This window comes from Cygnus olor, chromosome 5 (assembly GCF_009769625.2).
Source record: "Cygnus olor isolate bCygOlo1 chromosome 5, bCygOlo1.pri.v2, whole genome shotgun sequence".
NCBI classification, from domain to species: Eukaryota; Metazoa; Chordata; class Aves; order Anseriformes; family Anatidae; genus Cygnus; species Cygnus olor.
In genome coordinates this window covers 4820714-4828174 of record NC_049173.1, presented here as the reverse complement: position 1 = coordinate 4828174, position 7461 = coordinate 4820714, and the positions used below count along the sequence as shown (strand labels likewise).

The 7461-nt window shown below is 41.4% G+C and overlaps 1 long non-coding RNA gene across 1 annotated transcript in view; it reads right to left on the bottom strand.

Moving 5' to 3' along the window:
- Window positions 1-1120: 1120 nt before the first annotated feature.
- Window positions 1121-7461, bottom strand: part of LOC121071327 — a 102760-nt gene continuing 96419 nt past the window's right edge. The window contains exons 3-4 of the long non-coding RNA XR_005820531.1: window positions 1277-1289; window positions 1121-1177 (exon numbers count right to left, since the gene is read on the bottom strand). This is a non-coding gene — a long non-coding RNA (uncharacterized LOC121071327). The remainder of the gene's footprint in view (window positions 1178-1276; window positions 1290-7461) is intronic.

Genomic DNA, 7461 nt, shown 5'->3' with positions numbered 1-7461 from the left:
CAGTCTAGTAGGGTGAAGAGTCCCTGGGTGAGAGATACAAATTCCTTGGAAGACAGTATAAGCGCAAAGTTGAGCCCCTGAACAAGAAATGACCACCATAAATTTCACTTCCATCTACTCCAAGGGCATTCTTTGATGTCACCATTCGTATCTGAGTCACAAAACATATGAAAGAAAACCCAGCCAATGCAGCAAACTCCAGTGAAAGGAAAAGGAGCAAAGACCAAATAAGTTTGCTCAGTGATGGGCACAGTGTAAGAATCAATATAAGGTAAGAGTAGCATAAGAATGAAAATTGAATTTTTTTGCTTAGGGTCTCAGAACAAATGTTGGTTCTTAAGGTAAATATATACACTTTACTCCTTCCTCAGATACCATGCAGACATGCTTGGGTCATACTGCACATAAAGTAGCTGAGTTGCACTAAATGTCAGGTTTATAGCTCCAGTCATGCCAAAGGATAGGCCCCTACTCTAAGCAAGTTGTCCACGATCTTCCCACGGTCAGTGAATATTCACGAGGTATTTTGAAGTGTAAAATTGGGTAATGCACAGACGTGGTACAGAGTGACCTGTGTTCAGCAAATTCCGCTGCCCTCCAACTTGCAGCGCACCAACTTCTTTATAAAGACAAGTCAAGGTCCAGATCTGCACTTGCAATTGCAAGCACTTGTTGGTGCCCACACTTGAAGTGAGTAACTATGATAGAATGTACCAAAGTGCTGGATATTTAGCAGAAATAGTCTTTCTCCCTGTATCTGCTAGGAATCAATTTTAAATAGTTGCTCCTGGAGACAGAGAAGCAAAAAGCTTCAAAGAATCAAACTAACTGGCCTTTGCTCTTTCAGTTGTCCTGTCCTCTCAGTCCTATTTTAAAAAGCAGCGAGTACCCTCCATGCAAGGACAGGGCTGGATCAGATGCAACAAAAATGCCTGCTAATTTCCAGTACAGAGATGAAACCCTCCTCTGTCTGCGCAGGATTTTCTATGAGCAGTTTTCCCTTTAAAATTATCCAGCAAACCCACTTGCTAGTGACAAAAATGAGATATTATTTTACCTTAAGTTTACCTGCCAGATAGCAAAGTCATGCTGCATCTCGTTCACTTTCTGAGTTAAATTTTCTTGGAGTATCTGCAAGCAAGGACGACTCTGAAATTTTCTTTCACATCAGATGCAGCTGCAAACAAAGGCAAAGTGCTGTGACAAATGCCTCCAAAATTAGTGTTTGCCTCTCTTCCTGGCTCATTCATGCTTATGAACTTCTGGATTAACTGACCTGTGTGTCAAGTCTGAAAAACAAAACAAAAAAAATCAGATTATATTCTGTGAAATGGAGAATCAGCAATAAATAGGTAATAGTTTAGCGGAATAACCAAAACGTGTCTAATTATTTGGGCTTAGGATTTAACTTACTGGTTTTTTTTCTTCTTCTTTTCTTCCCCCAGACCCTGCCTGATGCTTAGAGCACAAAACCCAGCAGGGAGAGAGGTAATGGAATTTGGAGGCAACTGGTGTTCAAAGACCTCGCTCGAAATGGGCCTATGCTAATGCTGAGGGTCTGTGCAAATTGGGTCATCATCCCGCATATTCCTGAAGGTGCAGCTTCACCGGGACAGGCTACATGGTACAGAACTGTCCCTCTAAGTATTTCATAGGGCTGCACCTTTGAGCATTGTCCAAATCCTCAAAGAGATTTTGGCTGTCTCTGCCCTAGCCCTTGGCCAGAGCAGGATGCATTCATCCCTGGAGCACCATACGGCGCGTGTGTGGTCTCTGAGCTGGGCACGGGAGGGCACGTTCATCACAGTGTAACTGAGTTTAATTGCCACCTCCTGACTCTTTTCATAAAAGGAATCTGTGCTTAAAGGCTCAGAGCCTTTTCCTTGAACTTTCTTACTCCAGATTGAGCTGACATAACTCCCTTGTCCTTGACAGAATTACATTGGTGAATTATTGGTCAGATGCAGATTTGAATTTGGCAGTGAACCTTGGCATATCCCTTCTTTGTCTTCTCTATTCATCATCATGAAGTATTAAAAAGTGTTTTGTATGTCTGCACACATGACTCACATGAAATATTTGCTCAAGGAACATTGAAGGATTTGTTAAAAAATTAAAAATTACTTTTGCGCTAAATTGGAGTAATGCTCTCTCTTTTTTCTGAGGCAGAAAAAAAGGTTTTTTAGAAACAGAACTTAGAAAGACGTAGCAGTGAGATTAAGTGAGTAGCAGTGAGGAGCTATAATTCAAACCCACAGGTCTTCCTGTTGAAAATGTGGGCACAGGCATCCTGTTGTCACATATTTCTGAAACAGAAAATAGGCATTGCTAAGGAAGTATTGACACAACTGAAAGTTTGCTGACTTGGAGAAGAGGTTGTTGTATGTCCCTGGAGAAAACCAAAGCTTGATCACACTGGATCAGAAAGCTGGTACTGAACCGTTAAAGCAAGCTATAGGTGCAATGCTGAGCTCTAGCAGCTGCAGACCCAGTTTGAATAAATTGGGGCATTAAATGACATCATATTCACAGAAAATAGTCTACAGGTAACTATGGAAATATGAGGCAGGGACAAGGGGAATGGGTGAGGCCCTTTTTCACGTGCAGAGCAAGGCCCAAAGGAAACAGGCAATTTCTTTATGGAGAAGCATTCTACTGGGTTGCATGCTCTTGGGTTGGGAAGGGCATTGTGATTTTTAAGTGTGGTCCAGACTGTTTGTCCCATCCTGGAGTGAGACAGTAGTGAAAAAGCCAAACCTGAATATCTTTGCCAAAATCTCTTTTCCAAAATTAGAAGATATCCATAAAAAACAATTTTTTTTTTTTCTGTGAAAATGGTTTGTGTGCCCTGAAGTTTGTCCTTTTTCCCAGCAGGTCAGCTGGTCTTCTGTCTTTACCTAGAGACATTGCCTCTTGCATTTTTGGATGACTATAATTGTGTCACTGTAAAACAATAATTAGCATTTTCACTTTTTGTAGTAATTAAGTCCACTGTGTTCTTCTTTCCATGTAAATTCACCGAGATAAATTGGCCTCCAAAGAGCAATTCACAGAGATACCCATTCACCCTTCTGTCTCTCAACAGTTTCTCCCCACAGTGCAGAATGAGAAGAGGCTGGTGTTGCTTCTTGAGGGATAAATATGGATATTTCAGATGAAATGGAAAAATAGCACTGACAGCCTTGCAAAAACAGATGCACACTTCCAGTGGAAAACCCATCGTGTGTGTTGACAGCATGCTATGCATTTGCAGGTTGGTGAGCAGTTTCTGAGCAAAGTGGTTTCTGATTAATGCCTATGAACCCAGTGCTGATTCCACCTAAATACTGTAAATGAACTTCAGGGAAAACGGTGCTTTTCTTTTTGATCAGCTGCATCTCTGGCAATATAATGAGCACAATTACCCTTGCTTGGCTATGTAACATTATTCTGTTTTGCCAGTTAATTGCTGACAATGTTTTCAAGCTGATTAAAACCAGACAATGCATTCACATATGTTTAATCAAAAATTTCTGATAAAATTTAGAAGAATGTCTTAGGTCTTTCTTATCATTTGTCTAGTTCCCTTCATGTGTTTACAATTGACAGACATCAAAATCCTAGAGAAAGACAGCCTATTTAGAGTCCCAAAGTTTTCATGCTTTGGTACATGAATGAACACCCTGTATTAGTGCTGTCAAATAACCATGTTTGCTATCTGAAGCTCAAATATGCAAAATTCTGCAGACCTGAGGATGCTTTTAGAAATTGATTCTTAATTGAGATATCAAGAAATCGTCAATTCTAGTTACAGCTGTAGTTATAGCAGCAGTAGGAGAAATATCTCAGAATTACTACAACCTGGTTGTGGATTACGGTGTTTTTAAATGAAAAAAAAAAGATTTTTTGATCCTCAAAACATTAATAATCCAAGCAGAAGTTTAGAGCCACCAAACGGATGAAAATACTGACAATACAGATTAATATGAGAGGCAACGGTCTTATAAAACCTAAAACCAACTGCTGCCAGCAACTCCCAGCCATTGATTGTATAGTGGGCATGGGAACATCTCAGCCATGTTCTTTCTTGACATGAGAATGACCAGGAAGCATCTTCACAGCACTGTGCTGTTTGGGGTGAGTATCTCTGTCTTCAGTATCTCTGTCCCTGTTTTCAGTCTCTGCTTCCACCCACTTGTCACCCTTCTGGTGAAGGAGCAGCAGAGTATTCCTGACTCCCCGGGGTCTGTTGACTGTATCATGGACTTCAAGTTTTCACAAGACATTTCATTACCTAAGTGGCTTGAACCTTCCTGATGCTCAAGAGATCTCTGATATCCTGAGTATTCCCAAATCCTGTTGAATTTTGTGGAAGGTGGAGGCATTCATCTCTCAGCAGCATGGAGCCTCTCTCTAAACGTGGACTTTCTACCAATAATCATGAAGCTGAAGACAGTCTCAATCGCAAGTGTAAGGGGGAGCTAAGCACAGTTTCCCCAAATCTCTTGGGATCCAAGCATTTATCTCTCTGCTTAATTGAATGAATGGGAAATTAGATAAAACTTTGCAGAGTAAATCTTTTAGCAAATGTGATACCCAAGTAAAAATTTTTCAGTGGACTCTACATTTTCACAGCTGCTCCTTTGTTTTGTGGAAGTGTATTTTGAATGTAAGTCCTGCTTACACTGCATCCCTATTAATTCTATTGTACATATTAAATGTCCTCTTTGTAGTGTGTAAAACCAGAAGGGAGACTAAAAACAAATAGCATGTGTTTAAACTGTTTTATGGAGGGTGGCACCAGTATTTTCTGAAAGCTTCCGTGAGTCCGAGCCACTGTTCTCCGATAACAGTGTTATTGTCCAAGGCCACAACTGGAACCTAAAATTAAGCAGGAAATAATGGAAGAAGAGAGAGAACATGCTACGTAGTTCTGCAAGAGACAAAATAAAATAAAATAAAATAAAATAAAATAATGTATAGACAAGACAGAAATAAAAGTGTTGCTTGCTTCTCTACCAGCCTACTTACATCTGCGACAGTTTGAATCCCCTTTTGTCTCAGTAGCTGAGAAGTAAAGGTTATTTCCTTTTTATTTCAGCAAATCATATAAGTCACCAGAAGTGACATCAGGGTCATATTTCATCACTCGCAGCACAACGATATGCCTCACATAAGCTGTGTGAGGCACTGGGATGTCTCTTTCCTCCCATTTTGTATCATGGGACAGAGTTCTGGGAATCTGTCTGCAGATAGTTCCAGATCTGTCTTTTACTTGGTGGATGTGGGGAATAGGACCTTTGCAGGAACCTGTCCATAGCAGCTACCCTGAGGACTTCTATCTCAAGAGGTTTTCCACATCTAAGCAACTAGGCGTGCTCCCATCCCATGAGAAATCCACATGGAGGGGGATGCTCAGGTGCTGCCCTGTGGTGGGACTGCCTGTGAGTAGCCCATCACCTGCCCCGAGGTTGTTTTCAGTCCTCTCTCATGGCAGAACATACATTTGCACTTCCCATCTTGCCTCAGAGTGAGGACCATGGTATGTGGACTTCAAGTTACTGCAGGAGTGGCATGGACCAGACTCAACAGCAGTCCCCAACACAGAAGGATGGTGGATCTGGCTGCCCTAGAGAGATGTAGGGGATCCAGAACCTCTGGAAGAAGCATGGCCGAGGGAAAGAAGAATGGGCATAGAGTTCTGCATGTTTTAGTCATTCCTGTCTGTCCTAAGGGATCACAAGCAGCTGGCAAAATTTGAGGCATCTGTTAGAATATTTAATTCTGTATTAGAAAGGCTGACTAATAGCAATTTGGAAAAAATACCCTATTTTGAGTCGCGCTGCGTTTCCTTTGGTTGCAGCTGTGTCTCTAGGTCTTTGCTTACCAAAACAAACGGCAGCATAAGGCCATCGTAGCTGTTACGGCAGGAAAATACTGAGCAACAGAGGCAGACTGGGCGAGGAAGAGGACAGACTTAGCAAAGGCATAGGCAACTGGGCTGAGGAGGAGAAGAGGCACTTTGCCAGTCAGGGGAGATGCAGAACTTACCACCTGCTACCACAGAAGTAATTAAATTGCACTCCAGAATTGGATAGTCCATCTCCAAGTGAGGCAAAACTGATCTCATACAGATCTATTCCAACCTGGAGAGTTATTACATCTCTCTATTTCTAATTATGCTGTTACCCAGTGTGATGCCAACTCCAAAGGCAGAACCTGTGTCACTAAAGAACCTTTTCTTTCTGGAAACAATGGTTAGTGGTGGCAATTATTTCTTATGAGAAATTTGGAAATATTTACATTTTATATCTAAAGTTTCTTTTTTTTTTTTTTGACAAAAAATAAAAAATAAAAGGAATGAAAAAACTTGGAAAACTAAAGATGTGATTATTTTGGTTTCCTGTTTAGAATAAAAAATCAGTTTGAGATAACTCTTTAATAAAATTTTTACCAAAAAATGGCTTTTTTAAAGAAAGAAAATATTTTTTCCATATATAACTGTAAAACATCAAGAGAAACAGAAACCACCAACAAAAATTTCCTATCAGTCCCAAAAAGATTTTTTTTTTTGATGGAGGCATTTGATTAAAAAGTTGAAATAGCATTAGTGGTCAAACTAATGGAAACTCATTTATATACTGTCCACCTGCTCCAGGAATGCTGTCTCTCCAAGATCTGGAACAACGTGTAACGGCTCAGGTGGAATAATGCTTCTCTGACAATGTCATCTGGACCATCTACACCAGCAAGTACTACATACCCATCAGAGCAGGCTGGTTATAGGCAGAGAGGTGCCACATGCAGCTAGCCAGGACTACGGATCCCTCTGGAGGAGCTGCCCAAAGGAGATGGCACTTTCAGCAAGATGCAATATGAACGTATGTTGCTGTACAACTGATTCTAGGCATGCCTCTAAATATCAGCTTTGTTGTTTTCCTTTCAGAAGCCACCAAAAGAAGAGGAGAAGAGACAGGTGAGTTAATACCATTGTATGTCTCACCTCACCTATCCACCAGTGTTCACCCACATCCCAGCTTGCCCCATTTGTGCTGCTCACCTCCCAGCATGGTGCTTGCAGGAAATGTTGCCCGATTTCTTTTTTCTCCTAGGCAAAACTGACACTGCATGAGTTCTGATTCAGCAGTGGGGAATGTTTGCCTGAAATGACCCACGCACAGCCGTATTCTTTCTCATTTTCCTCCTCTCCAGGTCTTATCTTTGTGTGATCTTAGTGGAGCAAAATATTGCTGCATTGTCCCTGGGATGGGCAAACTGTGCCCTGATGTGTTTTCATTTGGGCCCCAGTAAGATGAGAGACCTTCGAGAACAAGCAGAAACCTGGGACTGGAGCTGCAGGAACTGATTCAATGTGTGGCTTGTCATGCCTGGGGTATCTGTCATCACCAGGCCAGACTTTCAGATGTGTTCAAGGTGGCTGAAGCTTCTATAGTCCTTATTGCCTTGCCCATGCAGTGCCCT